Here is a 17,700-nt window from a genome sequence, read left to right on the forward strand (position 1 = left end):
TTGGTGTGTTTTAGGGCTTTGTACTGGATAGTTGTCTTGGTAAATGTGGTTCTTTAGCCACAGTTAGCACATGGTGCTAATGTGTGCAGTGATTAGTGGATTTGGTGCAGCTGTGTCTTTATCTTGGCTGTAGTGAGTCTTCAGAGGTTTTTGGTCAGACACATTCTGTATTCTTGTTTGTGAACCAACGTTGGTTGTCCAGAAGGTAAGAGTTCCTGTCCTGATTCTCTGTTTAAAGAGGTTCTCTGGTAGGCTGCAGGAGACTTTAGCGTTTGGGTTGTGCTAGTTTGGTTTTTGTATGGTTTCATTTGGACGACTATCTTGAGGCCCCTCCATTTGGTTTAGTGAGGTTTTCTGGAACAGTTCTACAAAGCAACCTGCAGCAGAAGAGACTTTGAGAGTTTTTAGGAAGTTCTGGAGACCAGACTTTAGAGCAGCAGAAACATTTGTCAGCAGTTAGAGCAGGAGAAGGTGAGCTTCAGAGTAGAAATGAGACAGAAACCTTCTTGACCCGTGTGGTGAGGTCCTGTACCAAGAGTTTGAGCAGGTTGTGAAGAGTCTGTAGTTCTTTGGTCTGAAAGCACAAGAAGAGTCGACTCATTAAAGGAGAAAACAGGAGATATTGTTGGTTCTTCTGTCGCTCTGCAGTTTCCTTAGACTGAATATCAAGTTTATATTTTAAATGATTTCCCATGTGAGCCCAAGAAGACTTCAATAAACTCCCTCCATCCCCTGGACACAACATATTTTATTACCATGTTAAATCTTTTTTTTTTTTAAGTGTTTTTGAGTTTTAATCATAGTTCAAGCATAGTTTTTTTGTCTTTTCTTGTTTTGTCATCTGTGTAAAAGGTGCTAAACAAATAAAGTTGAATCGATGAACTGAATAATTGACTAACTCATGATTGTGACAACAGAAGTATTTTCCTTGTGATTTAAGGGTTTATTTCATTTTTAATGTTGGGGTTAAAATCTTGACAGAAAAAGAAGATTAAAGAAATAAACGACATAGCAAAAAGCAATTAAAGGGAAAAAAAAATTAATACAATAAAACTTTTAAAAAGTTTTATTATTAAAAAGTATTTTTAAATAAAAACAGTTCAAAAAAAGTATTTTTTTAAATGTTTAATATTCTTTAATTGTTTTGTAAATGTTTAATATTCTTGTTTAATTGTATTTTTTAAATGTGTAATTATCTAAAATATTTTATCTGTAATTTTTAATATTTGTATTTTAAAAATGTTGTTTAATTTAATAATTGCATTTATTGTATCTTGTTGAATTATCTATTTCAATATTTTCTGTTTAATATCATTTAATTGTATTTGATGTGTAACTATATTAAGCCGATAAAACATTTGAAAAAACAATTAAACATTAAAAAGACAAAACATTTCGAAATCAAATCAGACATTAGAAAAGAATAAAAGGTGAGAAAAGAGCAAAACTAAATGTTTAAGAAGAATCAAACTAAAGACAAAACATTTGAAAAGACCCCAGTTAGACTTTAGAAGATCAAATTAAAAAGAAGAGACAATAAAACGATCAAAAAGAGCAAAAACAGATAAAGGTTAAGGCGTTTTCTAGTCTGAAATGAAAACATCAAGTTGTTTCTTCAAACATTTCCTCTTTCTATGTTGTTTGTTTGATTGTAGCCAGATTTACTAAGAACTCATTTAAGAAAACTGCTTTCCAGATAAAGTCTACTAGTAGTTGAAGGCATCGATCAAACTAATGTTACCTTCTGATCTCCACAAACTTTACTGTTCAGTGAAGAGAATCAAAGTTTGTTGAGGATTTCTAAAAAACCCACAGGTGAAGGTCTGAGAAGAACTCAGATGGATGGTCTAAATGTGAAATCAAGACTCATGGTCACAAGTTTAAAGGCTTCTGTTAACCAGAAAGTTCAAACTAACAGAGAAGTACTGAGAAACTTTTGAAACTTCAGTCCTCAGAGTGTCTGAAGGTTCAAACTAACAGAGAAGTACTGAGAAACTTTTAAGATTTCAGTCCTCAGACTGTCTGAAGGTTCAAACTAACAGAGAACTGCTCAAGAACTTCTAGGTTTTCAGTCCTCAGACTGTCGAAAGGTTCAAACTAACAGAGATCTACTCAGGAACTTAGAAGATATCAGTCCTTGGGCTGTCTGAAAGTCAAATCTAACAGAGAACTACTGTGGGACTTATAAAATTTCAGCCCTCAGACTGTGTGAAAGCTCAGGTCCTGAGGACTCGGGAGGTGTGGAGGCTTTGGAAAGTCTTGGAACTGAGGGTTCAACCCTCCAGCACAAAGGCAGAAGTCCAACCTCCTGAGAAAAACGGTCGAGTCGAGACTCGAGTTAAAAAAAAAACTCGAAAACGCTGAAAAATAGATGATAAATGCGCAAAAAAAAGAAGAATTAGTATCTGAGCGAATAGCTCAGGGGGATAAGAAGAGGACTACCAAGTGGTAGGTCGCAGGTTCGAGACCCGCCACTGGCAATTTTCTTTCTTTGTCTTTGTCAGGATTTTGAGAAAATTTAAGAAGTGTCTGGTCTTGAACCAGCGACCTGCAGCTCCATAGGCAAATCCTTAAGTCACTGAGCTACAGATCAGATAAAAAGAAATAATTTCGTCGTCCCTTTGGCATCGTAGTTAATCAAGTGACCACATGGGTGGAGCCAAGGCGGAGTCTGGGTGGAGTCAGGGCGGAGAGTAGGCGGGAAGGTGGGTGGCGGCCTCCCCCCCTCTACTCCCCCACCTCCCCCCACCACCCACCACACCTTCCCCCGCCCGACGAGTTTTTCGAGTCTCCACGAGTTCTTCGAGTCTCCACGGGTTTTCCCGAGTTTCTGGAGTTTCCACCAGGTCTGAGGCAGAACAAGTTGTCATGAAGAGGTGTTGAAGTCGGCCAGGATGGACTGACTTTTGACAGGGATTAGAAGGAAGACCACTAGAAGAGCAGGTCTTTAACCACCATCCATAAAATCCATGGAGTGGCTCCAGAGAAATGAAGGGAGGTCAACTTTTATCAGCCTCCATCCAGATGTTCAACTTGATATCTTTACTTGGAGATTTTTAGCACCACAAACCTTTAGTATCACACTTTATTATCATTTATTAGGACTTTAATGGAATCCATCAGCAGATTTAGTTTTTGTTGAGAAGCTTTATTCTTGTCGTCGTGGGACTGCAGTATTTAAAACTGTTCCTTCTATTTGACCTCATGTTTATTAGTTTTAGTGGAGAAAGTTATTTTAATTGTCCATTAGTCTCTTAAAAAACAAATAAATTGGATTAGTCAAGAAAATAAAGGACAGACAGAAAATAAGAATCTTTTACTTTGTCATGTTTTAAAACTGTATGTATCTTCTAATGTTGGAGTAATTCAGCCATATATGTTGGAAAATACATTTTCTTTGTCGATTAATCTGTTGATTGTTTTCTCCAGCAATTCATTTCTTGTTTTGGTTTATAAAATGTCAAAAAATGGTGGAAAACATTGATCAGTGTTTCCCAAAGATGACAAAGGTTTTGTTTTGTCCACAACCCAAATATATTCAGTTTACTGTTATAAAAACCTAAAAGATTTGCATTCATGATGCAGGAATCAGGCAGTTTTTCACTTTTTATCTTAGTTTAGTCTGAAAGATAGTTGATAATGTGTGAATTGTTGCAGCTTGTGAGCTGTAGAAGGTTGTAATCCTTGGGACAGAGTGTCAGAAAACATTTAGAAACCAACATCAACAAAACACAACAAAGATTTGAACATCATTAAAGGGAAATCCAACTTTCGCATGACAATGTCTAATTAAAGGACATTTATTTCCAACGTAAATGTGTGATATTCATCCTCTGGAGCTTTCTCTTCACATCGTCTTCCACCTGGACTGGTTTGGTCGGGAGCATGTGCAACAAACATTTGAAAAACTGCACTTTAACATCAATGAATGACACTGAAGTTTAATCTCTACATAAATGAGTCTGGATGTGCTGCTCTGTCATTAACTCCTAAGTTTAGGGAAAGTTAAAACAAAAGAGGACAGTTCAGATAAGACTTGAGAATGAGCTTATTCTGAACAAACATCTCAGATTTTCTGAGCTTCAGCACCTCTAGCAAGATATTTTAACAACAAGTAACTCAAGAGATCCAGAAGTTGGAGAGAGTTAGCTTTAGCTGAGCCAAAGAACATGTGGGATGCTAACCTAGCAAACATTTCAGACTTTTCTCTGTGAATTCTGAGAAATAATTTCCTATTTAATGACAGAGCTACACATCTTAACTCAGTCTCATTAAAACAGACTCTAATTCAGTGTCATCCATCCATCTTAAAGTGCAGTTACCCAAAATGTTTGCTGCATGAGCTCCAACAAAACCTGTCCAGGTAGAAGGCCACTTTGACAAACAGGAAGTGGAAGATTCCAAGCAGATTTATAGAAGGGGGAACCGGACTGTACTAAGTGTGGTCGAGTATAGAGGGGTGTTTTGTGGGGTTTTAAGGCTGATAATGATTATTAGTGAGACATTTGGAGTAGATATTCATTTGCAGTAAATGAAAGTATTTAAAATCTTGGAGTTAAACTTACAAGAACACAAACTCTAACAGAAAACTTTGTTGAAACGTTTTTTTGTTTACAGATGTTAAGTTAACCCTTAAACATCCTCACCAAGAAAAAGGCAATGAAAAAATTATTTCTTTATATTTCTTATCTCTTTGGGGCACTAATAACAATAATCAATGTTTTTTTTTATGAAGAGACCCAGTGATTTTTAAAATATTGACCTCTACCAAACGGTTGAGAAAAATTATTTTACCCTTTTAAATCTTTTTCATTTCAAATGACACATTTGTGTTCAGCAACTCCTTAGGCACCATAATATGTCAAAAGTATTACTTTACCTTTGAAAATCACAGAAAACAGAGGCCTCATGTGAGGAGTGATTTTGCTTGTGCTAACTTCCTGTGAGCAGACTAACTTGCTCTGCATGTTATTTCAAAACACAATGACATCTACTGGATTTTTTTTGTATAATGTACCTTAGAGTGGTACCTAATGAGGGGTAGAGATGGCTGAAACAGGTGGACTTGAGTAAAACATAATTTTCAATCAGATTTAGTGTTGAAAAATTACATTTTTCGACATAGTATACTATGTCGTTTTTTTTGCGGCAAAATTCATAATAATTTTTTTCAAAGAGAACCTTACCATAGTGTTTTTCACGGCCTCCTTTACATTATTTCATCATATGGCACATTTTTACAACATGTTGAAAAATCGCATTTTGTTTTCGACATAGTATACTATGGCGTTTTTTTTGCGCCAAAATTCATGATGATTTTTTTTCAAAGAAAACCTTTCCATAATGTTTTTCACGGCTTCCTTTACATTATTTCATTATATGGCACGTTTTTATAACATGCTGAAAAATCACTTTTTTTTTCCGATGGCGTTTTTTTGCGCCAAAATTCATGATTTAATTTTTTCAAAGAAAACCTTTCTGGAGTGATTTTCACAGCCTGCTTTACATTATTTCATCATATGGCACATTTTTACAACATGTTGAAAAATCGCATTTTGTTTTCGACATAGTATACTATGGTGTTTTTTTGCGCCAAAATTCATGATGATTTTTTTTCAAAGAAAACCTTTCCATAATGTTTTTCACGGCTTCCTTTACATTATTTCATTATATGGCACGTTTTTATAACATGCTGAAAAATCGCTTTTTTTTTCCGATGGCGTTTTTTTGCGCCAAAATTCATGATTTTATTTTTTCAAAGAAAACCTTTCTGGAGTGATTTTCACAGCCTGCTTTACATTATTTCATCATATGGCACATTTTTACAACATGTTGAAAAATCGCATTTTGTTTTCGACATATACTATGGTGTTTTTTTGCGCCAAAATTCATGATGATATTTTTTTTCAAAGAAAACCTTTCTGGAGTGTTTTTCACAGCCTGCTTTACATTATTTCATCAGATGGCATGTTTTCACAACATGGAAAAATGACATTTTTCGACAAAGTATACTATGGCGTTTTTTTTGCGCCAAAATTCATGATGATTTTTTTTCAAAGAAAACCTTACCATAATGTTTTTCACGGCTTCCTTTACATTATTTCATTATATGGCACGTATGGCACGCTGAAAAATCGCTTTTTTTTTCCGACAAAGTATACTATGGCGTTTTTTTGCGCCAAATTTCATGATGATTTTTTTTCAAAGAAAACCTTTCTGGAGTGTTTTTCACAGCCTCCTTTACATTATTTGATCATATGGCACGTTTTTACAACATGTTGAAAAATCGCATTTTTTTTCGACATAGTATACTATGGCGTTTTTTTGCGCCAAAATTCATGATGATTTTTTTTTTCAAAGAAAACCTTTCTGGAGTGTTTTTCACAGCCTGCTTTACATTATTTCATCATATGGCATGTTTTTACAACATGTTGAAAAATCGCATTTTTTTCCCGACATAGTATACTATGCCGTTTTTTTTGCGCCAAAATTCATGATGATTTTTTTTCAAAGAAAACCTTTCTGGAGTGTTTTTCACAGCCCACTTTACATTATTTCATCATATGGCACGTTTTTACAACATGTTGAAAAATCACATTTTTTTTTCGACTCAGCTGCATGCCTTCGTCCATCCGGCCTCCGTTGACTCGTCCCGCCTGCCGTCTCTGGAGCTGAAGCTGGATTGGAACAGACCAAAGTACAGTCCAGTCACGATGCCAGATGCCTCTCAAAAGGCTCCATCATCTGGCAGGTGGCGGCACTTCTGAGGGGAAGCTGAGCTGGCCCGGCAGAACTTTGGAGATGTGTTCTAGTGGTTGGTGGATGTGTGGGGAGATGGAGAGGGACCTTTGGATTTTTCAGAAAGGAAAACAGGGAACAAATTGGTAGTTTTAATGTAGGATGCTACTGCGATGTGTTTTTGGGTTTTAAGAGGTGAACAGGAAGAGTTGTTTTTCGTATTGATTATCTTTTACTTTGTTCATGGTTGGAATGTCCATCAATGTCAACATGAAGTTCACTTTTAGTTCTGTTTATTTCATCTTATTTTACTAACACCCATTTGTTTTTAACCCCCTCACATGTTGTGCTGTTGTAAACTTACTCTTTCAAATAAATATTCATCTAACCCTCTGGAAACCAGCGTTTCAAGTTAGTCTGCTCACAGGAAGTTAGCACAAGCAAAATCACTCCTCACATGAGGCCTCTGTTTTCTGTGATTTTCAAAGGTAAAGTAATACTTTTGACATATTATGGTGCCTAAGGAGTTGCTGAACACAAGTAATTGTTTTTCTGTTGCTCCTCACCTACTTCAGATAGCCAGGACATAACGTTTTGTGGACCAAAGGCTAAACTATGACGTTTTCAGAGCGACATGCTATACTATGACATTTTTAGAGCAAAGGCTATACTATGACGTTTTTAGAGCGACATGCTATACTATGACGTTTTTTGAGCGACATGCTATACTGTGACGTTTTTTGAGCGACATGCTATACTGTGACGTTTTTAGAGCAACATGCTATACTATGACGTGTTTAGAGCAACATGCTATACGATGACATTTTTAGAGCGACATGCTATACTATAATGTTTTTAGAGCGACATGCTATAGTATGACGTTTTTAGAGCGACATGCTATGCGATGACATTTTTAGAGCGACATGCTATACTCTGACGTTTTTTGGACTACATGCTATACTCTGACGTTTTTTGGGTGACATGCTATACTATGACGTTTTTTCAGCGACATGCTGTACTATGACATTTTTAGAGTGACATGCTATACTATGATGTTTTAAGAGCGACATGCCATACGATGATGTTCTTTGGACGACATGCTAAACTGTGACGTTTTTTGAGCCACATGCTATACTATGACGTTTTAAGAACGACATGCTATACTCTGATGTTCTTTGGACGACATGCTATACTATGACGTTTCATGGACCAAAGGCTATACCATGACATTTTTAAGAGCAACATGCTATAGTATGACATTTTTTGAGTGACATGCTATACTATGACGTTTTTAGATCAAAGGCTATACTATGACGTTTTTAGAGTGACATGCTATACTATGATATGTTGTTGAACGACATGCTATACTATGGCGTTTGCTGGACCAAAAGCTATACTATGTCGTTTTTAAAGCGACATGCTATACTATGACGTTTTTAGACCAAAGGCTATACTATGACGTTTTTAGAGTGACATGCTATACTTTGACAATTTTAGAGTGACATGCTATACTATGATGTTTTTTGGGTGACATGCTATACTATGATGTTTTTACAACGACATGCTATACCATGATGTTTTTTGGACGACATACTATGCTATGATGTTTTTTGGACCAAAGGATATACTATATTTTTAGAGCGACATGCTATACCATGATGGTTTTTGGACAACATGCTATACTATGACGTTTTTTGGGCGACATGCTATACTATGACGTTTTTAGAGCGACATGCTATACTATGACGTTTTTAGAGCGACATTCTATACTATGACGTTTTTTGGACCAAAGGCTATACTATGATGTTTTTAGAGCGACATGCTATACTATGACGTTTGTTGGGCGACACTCTATACTATAGGCTTTTTAAATTGACATATTAGTATGACCTTTTTTTTTTTTTTTTGTTTTGTTTTTTAGCAACATACAAGAATTTGAACAGTTTTAAAAATTACTATACTTTTACTTGTGCAATGAAATTTTATTCTATGGCATTTTTTAGACGACATATTATACTCTGTTTTCTTGAATAACATACTATTTTGACAATATACTACCCTATGAAATTTTTTGAACCAGATATCATACATGACAATTTTAGGCAACATCCTATCATTTTGCACTTTTTGAACCACATAATAATCTATGGGGTTTTTTTGCCGACATGCTATACTATGAACTACAGGCCATACTATGTTATTCTTGAAAAGTATACTATACTTTGACATTTTCTGAACTACATCCTATACTATGGCGTTATACACAGAGTGCTTTGGTTATCAAGATTTTTTTCTGTTTTATTTTTTGACAGGATTACCACAGACCTGACCGTGAACACCGTTGACACCCACCTGAGGGACACGCTGCCTAAGATCTCAAGGCTGCTTGGTCATGGTCTTTCTGGTCCTGCTCCAGAACGCCTTCATCAACTACGTCTTCTTTTGAAGAGGCCCTCAGATGCTGCAATCTCTGACCTTAAGGAGGAACTGCTACTTTCACTCTGTAACGAGACGGCAGTTATTTTAAAGACCCAGCTCCTGTCGGCTTTGAATGAAAGTTTAATACCCATCAAAACATAAGTACAGACAGTTAAATCTGAGCTGTCGGTCAGTATTTCAAACGTCAAGTCTGACCGGGCTGCACTAAAGCACGCTATGAGTGAAACGGAAACTTCACTCTCCACATCACCGACGACATCGTCACACTCCAAAGCAGAGCACCAATCTGTTGAATTTTTAAAAGTGGACTATAAATGTGAAGAATGTGAGCAGCAGCAGACTGTGAGCAGTGGAACAGATGTGATCAGAAAGAAGTCATTTTCTTTTTTATTTTCTTTCTGGTTGACTTGATGCTGTCAGATGGAGCTGATTCTGATCTTTGAGGATAAAAAGCTGTTTTTCCTTCACAGACTTTTCAGGAAATTATTCTCTCAGGTTTTCTCTGCTATTTATATTTTTATTATCTGTGATTATTTCATTATTTCTTTATTGTAAAAATAAAGTTTGAGGTATAAAGACTCATTTAGTTATTTTAATCCTGAAATCTTTGATGTAGCAGAACTAAACTTCCATTTTCCTTCTTGTACTTCTGATACTAGAACTAAACGTATCTTCAGCACGGATCATCTGCTTTTAATGAATCAGCAGCAACATCACAACAACAAATGAGACAATTTTCAACAAATTAATTAAACTGATGTCATTTAAAACTATCAGAGTCTGTTTTAGTGTCAAATTAAAGCTGATTACTGACAACTAGAACATTAACGTTACTGTTTTAATCACATTTAAGTTTCCTGAACGTTACATTAATGTCAACCAGCCACAGTTTTATGAACTTAATGAACCACATTACAGGAACACAACACACTTCAGCTGTTTACATGAAACTCAACACATTAGCTTGATGCTACGTTAGCCTTAATCAGTCTAAGACTGAGCAGCTAGCTCGGTTAGCATCGCTAACATTAAAGCTAATATTTACTATGCTAACTTTCTTGTCTGGTCAACACACACTGAAACAAACTCCACCAACATCTGGAGTGCATGGCACACATTACATCTGACACTAAAGCTGCATATAAAGTGCATTAAAAGCGGCACCGATACGAAAATAAACATTTACTTACTGAACTATTAGAGTCCTTTCAGTGTCTGCTGGTAGAATCAGCCGAAGGCAGAAAACTGGTTAAAGCAAGCCAACGGGCAGGAAAACTGTCTGTGGAAAATGTTGTGCTGCTCCACCGATAAATAAACAAACAGTTATTATACCAGAATTAATCCAAACGAGGAGAGCAGAGTCTCTGCTGCCTCCTCCATAGGACCTGTCAATCATTCCGGACCGGACTGTCAATCAAGTAGTCCCGCCCCCTGGCTTCGCAAAATTTTAACGCTCCATAAAAAAAAATCTATATTGATTTATTTTAAGATCGGCCACCTGATCTCTCATTTTAACCATGAAAACTCACGAAAAAAAAATTATGTACAGTCTATGCACCGTACTCTGTTTGGCTCCACACTTGCTGATGACCACTTCCGGTCTCAGAAAATGAAAAAATGGACCTTTTTTCGTTTCTCTCTTACGGATTTACTTTCTTGTTATTCTAAATATAAAACGAAAATCAAAGCTTTTTTTTTTTTTTTTTTTTTTTAAATCGTATATCCCTTTTTGATGATGAAAAGGAAAAACACCTTGTATTTAAATTTTAATTTTTGTATTTTAAAACGAAAATCAAATAAACACTCGTTTTTTGTTTTTCAATACCCGTTTCAGAACGGAAAATCCAATTACCAGATCCGTACACGGACCCTATGACAATGGTTAGTGCTGAATTTAGTGCCTAAATGTGCAGATTCATAATTTATTTCATTGCAACTGGGAGCATCTGAGGCTGTAAGTTCGTAAAGAACCTCCAAACTCTTTAAACTTAGAAAATGTAAGAGAAAAACAAGTCTGTCTGTAATCATTATCCATGTGACTAGTTGATTCAACTTCATATATGTTCCCAAGTTCAGTTACTTTAAGCTAGTTTCACATTTTCACAACTCTTAGATAATTTGGAACAAATGAAACAACCAAAGTCCTATTAACACAGACTTTCAGTTGAAAGCAGGGAACTTTGCATTTCTAAGCTGAATGAACTTAATATGATTTACAGTGTGGTGATTACTGTTTATCAGTTTTTCCAAATCAGTGTGTTAATGATTTATTGCCCCTACAAAGGAATTTATATTTCTGCTATTGTTAGTTCTCAAAAACATTTTTAATACAAAATCCAAAGGACTCAAACTAAAACGCCTCAAGGAGGAACTTATGTTGTTGGTAATCTAGGATCTCTGCCATTTATGATTTCTGGGTTTTAGCCATATGACTAATTGAGAAATTGATTCCAAATAAAAACTTTATTGTTGCAGTTTGAGCTGCATGTTCTGTATCTTAAAACAAATGTAGTGTTTTCTGGGCAGTAAAAAGATCTCATCTCTGAGTGCACTGATGTAGCAGCAATAAATTCACTGTTGTTTTCACTGAGAACTGAAAGCGGTGACTTCATAATTAGCAAATGAATGTGCGTTTGAGAGCGGCGTGAAGGATGGTTTTGCAAATCTGGCTTGTCTGCTGGCAGCTGTTAAAGGAAGTTCATCTTCAAAGACTAAATGACTGACTATGGGAGGCGATTAAGAACATTTACAAATGTTGACATTTCAACATTTCAGCTTTCAAATCAAACAGCGTGGGCTTCATTCTCTGACAGAGGTGTTTGAAAAGCAATTAAGTTTTTAGCAAAATCGATTTTCGCATCTCCAGTCGGCCCCACCACCACCACACCCCGCTGTAACATACATTCATACACAAACATACACACATACACACACACCCTCATGAGATCTCACAGTCAATGTTTGAAGCTGTAAAGATTGTCAGGATGCGTTTTTGCCAGAAAGCCCATGGGCCTCATTTTCATTTCTCATCTTTAAGAACTGAGAAGAGCTTTCACATGTTAAACAAGGTGTATGTGTGCGTCACAGTTATAGATGCTTCTGCAGTTCAGAGAGGAAATAAAAACTACACATAAATAGTTTAGTATAGGGGTGTAAAGTGGAGGGGGAATGTATGTTTTACATAATTGTAAAGAAGTGTAAATGTCTGCTGATACACGAGGAGAGAAGGTAGTACAGGTAAAGAAAAAGATCAAAATCTCACATTAATAAAAATAAGTGCTGTAACCTGAGAACACCTGGTCAGTAGAAACTGAAATTTTCATACAAAACCCAGACCCATTCATTCAGTAACGGTGCTGTAGAGAAACTTTCCCTCACAGTAAAATGTGAATGTCTGCTATCCTCAAACTATATAGTTAGGACCCCAAGTGTAATCACATAAGCACTGTCTTTTCTGAAGTTACGCATAAAGTGCAGTGGATTTTTCATGTAATGATATTGTCAAAATGTGAAGCTGTTTATCTGTTTGTTCCAACATAATGACATTCCTGTATTATTAAACTGTACTCTCAGTTATGTGTTGAAGGAAACTTATTTTCTGATGGATTACAATTCTTTGTAACGTATCACAAATGTGTTTTAAATCAACATTTGGGTCAATATATAATTGCGTGACTTTTTGTAACAGAGCTGACAGGTACAATAGTTGACATTTTTGCTGTTTTCAGGCCTAAAATCAACATGGCCGCTTAAAACCAAACACCACATGGCATTTTTACAGAAAGATTCTTCTAAATATTATATACACAACTGAGTCAAACTGAAATTGAAAGTTATTTATAAAGATATTGTAGCAAACCTGTTGACATGCAATAAATCCACACTTGACTCACACACTACTTTATATTAAATAACTCAGAAAGCCTTGGAGTCTGTCCAGTCGTTTCTTCAGGAGGAAATGACATCATGTGGAGCAGGTCATGTGATCTGGAATTAACACACTTCCTTGAGAGGTGTTTTTGTAATGGGTAACTTAGTTGAAAGTGATTTCTCAGACACTGATACAATTTGTTATTTTCCATATAAAATTTGATATATTGTCATAAAAGAAATATCTGTCATGATTATCTCAACAAAAAGAACACAATCAAAACAATTTTTGAATAAGCTCATTTTATTATTGTTTAGCTAATTAGATGGTGGTTGTTATCAAATTCGGATGGTTATTTAGTTGACATTTTAGTGATATCCAGTCATTTTTTATTAATAAGTGATTGTTTCCATAATAAATAATTATATAATTTGTAAAGACGTGATCATAATGAACATAAAAACATTCATTTTTTAAAATTTTTATTTTTAATAAAAATGTATGCAAGATATATCCCATGGACTTCAAAAGTCTCTCAATTATATATTGACCCATTTCCGTGCATTTAATTTTATTACTTTGCTGTTTTCTTTTCAACACTGAAAAAAATAACTAATAACATTTACTTAGAAAAGTCCTCGTAAGTTTTTGCACGAACAGATTCTTATTAAATTTTACTACTCTAAATCAAGTACAGCTCTCTTGCCTTTATCAAGTAAAATCTAAAAGCGATTTGTAAGTAAATCTTACTCAACATAATGGATTTTTATATATTTGGTTATATGAAATAATGAATTAAGGTTTATGTGATTTTTTTTAGTATTTCTACGTGTGTCATAGAAATACTGAGTAAATTTTATGTGTGCTGATCACTGACAATAATGAATTAATTTAATAAATGTTATTTATATTTTATTCGTTGTATCACTATATTTATTCTTATTACAAAATAATTTTTAAGCACTACATTTGAGTAATAACTACTAGTTTTGTTAAAGTGTATACAGAAAATATGAAAAATCAATAACATACAAATGACAATATTTAACAACTTTGTATTATTAACAGCCTTTTTTGTCCAGGTTTTACACTTGGAAAAAAAAAAATTAACAACAAATCAGCAATTCTTGTTGTCATACTATTATAAACTTAAAGTCCTTTCTGAAGGCACAGCTGTGAGAAATGGCTGCAGAGGTTTTGCAACTGTATTAACATTAATGAACAATTAACGACTTTGAAGCATGTGCAAGAGCTACACAATAACAATACAACTTTATAGCATAAACTGCTATAATGGCAATGGCATACCAAGCTGAATAAAGCTGAATAAAATGTCATCTTTTAAGTTTTGGACAGCAACTTCATTTTCAGAGTTTGTACTTTGGGGGATAGCTTTATTGCGTCTAAGTCTAAGAAAAGCTTCTGGAACACTTCAAAAGCGTAACACAGTGTTGGAGGATAAGCAAGATTGAGGGAATATATCAGACCCATTAGCAGTGTACATGGCTTTGCAGTATTTCCACATCCAGTCACAACCTCCTTGCCGTCAAGAATAAGAGAGACATCAACAGGATCTTCAGCGTAGGAAGCACCAACAACAGCAATCTTTATATTGTGCTGCCAAACGTCCTCAGAGTTGTCCACCTAGAAAAAAACAATAGAGAGGAAGAATTACCTTCACACATACCACGTGCTGGTCATAAAATTAGACTAAAAGTGCATACTCCGTAAAAATTTTGAATTCCAAAACTGAATTTGTCATAATGACGACAATAGTTTAGGTACAAGCCAAAGTCCATTTTGAGCATTTTTCCAATAATAAGAAAAAAGTAAATATTGAGAGCTGTTTGTGTCCAAGGCAACTCTAAATAAAGAAAATATTTGATTTCTCCAATGTTTGTTGTTTCTTTGTGGTGAATGCAGGTGAATGGGACGAATACAGACTTTTGCCCACCACATGCAGTGTGCATGTGTGGAAATGGTGCGGCTTTGTTTGGAAACATCGATCCGCCCTATTTCAGCACCGTCATGATTATGTACCTGGGTTTATACTGCCTGCTGTTTCTCTTTTGTGACGTCCCATTCAGATTTCAAGCATGGCTTCCCCTGTACAAAAAAATTACAAAAAGAAAAAAACAAAATTTAGCAATGTATTTAGTTGGCACACAATAAATAATGTTTATAATTAAACGCTTGACTGACAAAGTATCAGAAGCATTTTAGTGATGTCAGTCCCACGACTTTTCTGCTCTCCCCTTTACTGAAAGACAGGTTTCAGACCATTTCAAAATTACTGAAATTACATTATTGTAATTGTACGAAATAACTGATAAACAACAATTAATATGAGTCGACATAAAGGTTTTGGAATTTATTAGTGCTGATGAACAGAGACAGGATTCACTGCTTCAAAAAGCCAAATTTAGAGTTTACAAAAAACATAAGACAGACGTTGCATTAATGTGTTATTGTTATTAAGCAAGAGTCATATGCATCAGTTGCAATTACGGAAGAGCTTTTTTTGTTTAGAATAGTTATGAGAAAGTGAGACAGTTGTATTGAAAGGCATAAAAGACGAGCGTTGTGTTAATGCAGAAAGTCAAACAAACCGGGGCACGAAGGGCTTAACGGGAGCGCGCGGTCTTCTGTTCACCGCCCAGAGATAAGTTTTAGAAAAGAGAGCAAGCTCATTACAGACCAAAATAAAGTCATTCTCGTGCAGTCTCAACACATCCGCCATCGTTGTTATGGTTAAGGACACGTGACAAGGCAAAGCATGATGGGAACTGTAGTATTTACCGCAACAGTTGCGACACTTGCTAAAAGTGTATGGATTTGGACTTCGCGTTAATTGTTTTCAGTTGTTTGCATTCGGTTCTGGCCTGTTGCTAATAGCACAAAAGAGAGTAACGTTACAAAGTTAAAGCACCTGAGTGTTTTGTGCTTTGCTAGAGAGGCTTGTGACCAAACTCAAGTCTGCAATAATATACAACTCATTACTGTCATATGATAAACATAAATGAAAAGTAGTTACTTGCCTTGGTTTGTAAATTGCACCTTGAAACAGCCACAACCGCTTCGACTGAATTCTTTTGTCTGGTCAAAAGCCTTAACGGTCTATTAGATTGCATCCCGGGTTGAACTGGTCCCACTGCGCAGGTGCCAGTTCAAACTTGATACTTGATTTTTTGAAGTAATTTTTACTTGTGGTTACAAGAAGGAACAAACAGATTAATGCTATATTTACAGTAATTGTTACAGTTGTTATGCAGTTCATTATTTTACATAATTAAATTACATATTAGCACACAATTTTAAATGACAAACGTTAGTAAACATTGAGACCTAATTTTACAGAGTAGGAATTATGTGGTTTTGTACAATAAAACTTAGTACACCCAAAAGTAATTTTTTTTCAGTGAACCAACCAATCATATATTTAGATGGGGCTCGACTCATTACCTTAAGAAAATGAGGGAGAAGTTTCATGCATGTAGTGAAAGAGTCATATTTTAACATAAACCATGGTATTTTTTCTCACCCTAACTAAGTAATTCTGGTGCCTTAACTTAACCAAACCTTTAATACGTAGTTATCATTTTTAAAAGTGTTAATTTAAGTGTGATTTTTCCTAAACCTAATTATGTAGTTGTAAAAACATAAGTGGAAGACTCATGGTACTTTACAGGATGGAAACCCTGGTTTTCTTTGTGGGGGTCCAGTCACTGATTTATGCCTCCTTCCTTTCATTTTACATATTTATGTGTATTCTTTGGCTCTTTTCAAGTGTAAACCTTTTGTTACGGGTGATATAAATTCATTACATATTTCTAACAGCTTCTTCATGAACAAGTACGTGACGGTCTGCTATGGTGAGAGTGCCGTAAAGTTTGTCATCCAAGGGTGTATGTGAGATTGTGCAAATGTCCTTGTATCTTTCTATTTTGTGTGCATCTGCTGGGCAGCCAAAACCTGTGCAGAACACAGATGATCTACTAAAACAGTAATCAGTGTCCACAGCTGTCCATGTGTTCATCTACATTACAAGGGAATATAATCTCAGCCTTACAACACCTGAGAAATGGAGCAAGAAGTCCATCATGCTTAATGTATTGAACCACTTGGAATCATGTTTATTTTGAGTGACAGTATGTGTGTTAAGATAAGATAAGTCCTTTATTTCTCCCCACGCCAGGGGAAATTTACATTGTCACAGCAGCCCATGCAACAGTAGACGTAGTGATATGAACAAAACAACAATAGAACAGTAGTAACAATATTTACAATATATACAAGGGTGGGAGATGAGGATAAAGTGGCTTAAAAGAAAAAAATAAAGTTTAAAAGTGCAAAGATGTTTGAATATCATTTAATTTTTTGTGTGTTTTGCTGAATATAAAAGGAGATGTCCCAGATGCACACACATCTATCCAAAAAAAGACAAAAAGCAACTGCAAATAAGTAATTTCATTCTCTCATAAAGTATTCTGTTCAAAGGCAGTATTTCAATCTCAGAGATATTCCTAAGGCAATGTAAAACAAATATGAATATAAGACCAAAATAAAAAAAATCAAACGGTACTTTTCTTAACCACATTCTGCATCAAAAAGAAAAAGAAAACAAATCCAAGGTTTTATTTCACCCTATTGAG

General features: G+C 35.3%; 1 protein-coding gene and 1 long non-coding RNA gene across 8 annotated transcripts in view; one reads left to right on the forward strand and one right to left on the reverse strand.

Annotated features, from left to right (window-relative positions):
- LOC111567423 (transcription factor COE1-A-like) overlaps positions 1–12,771 on the forward strand; it is a 147,507-nt gene extending 134,736 nt beyond the window's left edge. For all 7 annotated transcript variants that reach the window (XR_008604025.1, XR_008604019.1, XR_008604020.1 and 4 more), the window contains one exon: positions 9,051–12,771. The gene's annotated coding sequence lies outside the window, so the exon portion shown is untranslated. The remainder of the gene's footprint in view (positions 1–9,050) is intronic.
- A 1,316-nt stretch (positions 12,772–14,087) lies between these two features.
- Positions 14,088–15,803, reverse strand: LOC111584675 (uncharacterized). The gene is made up of 3 exons (XR_002747745.3): positions 15,658–15,803; positions 15,089–15,154; positions 14,088–14,692 (listed from the first exon to the last, which is right to left on the reverse strand). It is a non-coding gene; the product is annotated as an uncharacterized LOC111584675 (long non-coding RNA).
- Positions 15,804–17,700: the final 1,897 nt, after the last annotated feature.

The sequence above is a fragment of the Amphiprion ocellaris genome, chromosome 14 (assembly GCF_022539595.1).
Source record: "Amphiprion ocellaris isolate individual 3 ecotype Okinawa chromosome 14, ASM2253959v1, whole genome shotgun sequence".
Lineage (NCBI taxonomy): Eukaryota > Metazoa > Chordata > Actinopteri > Pomacentridae > Amphiprion > Amphiprion ocellaris.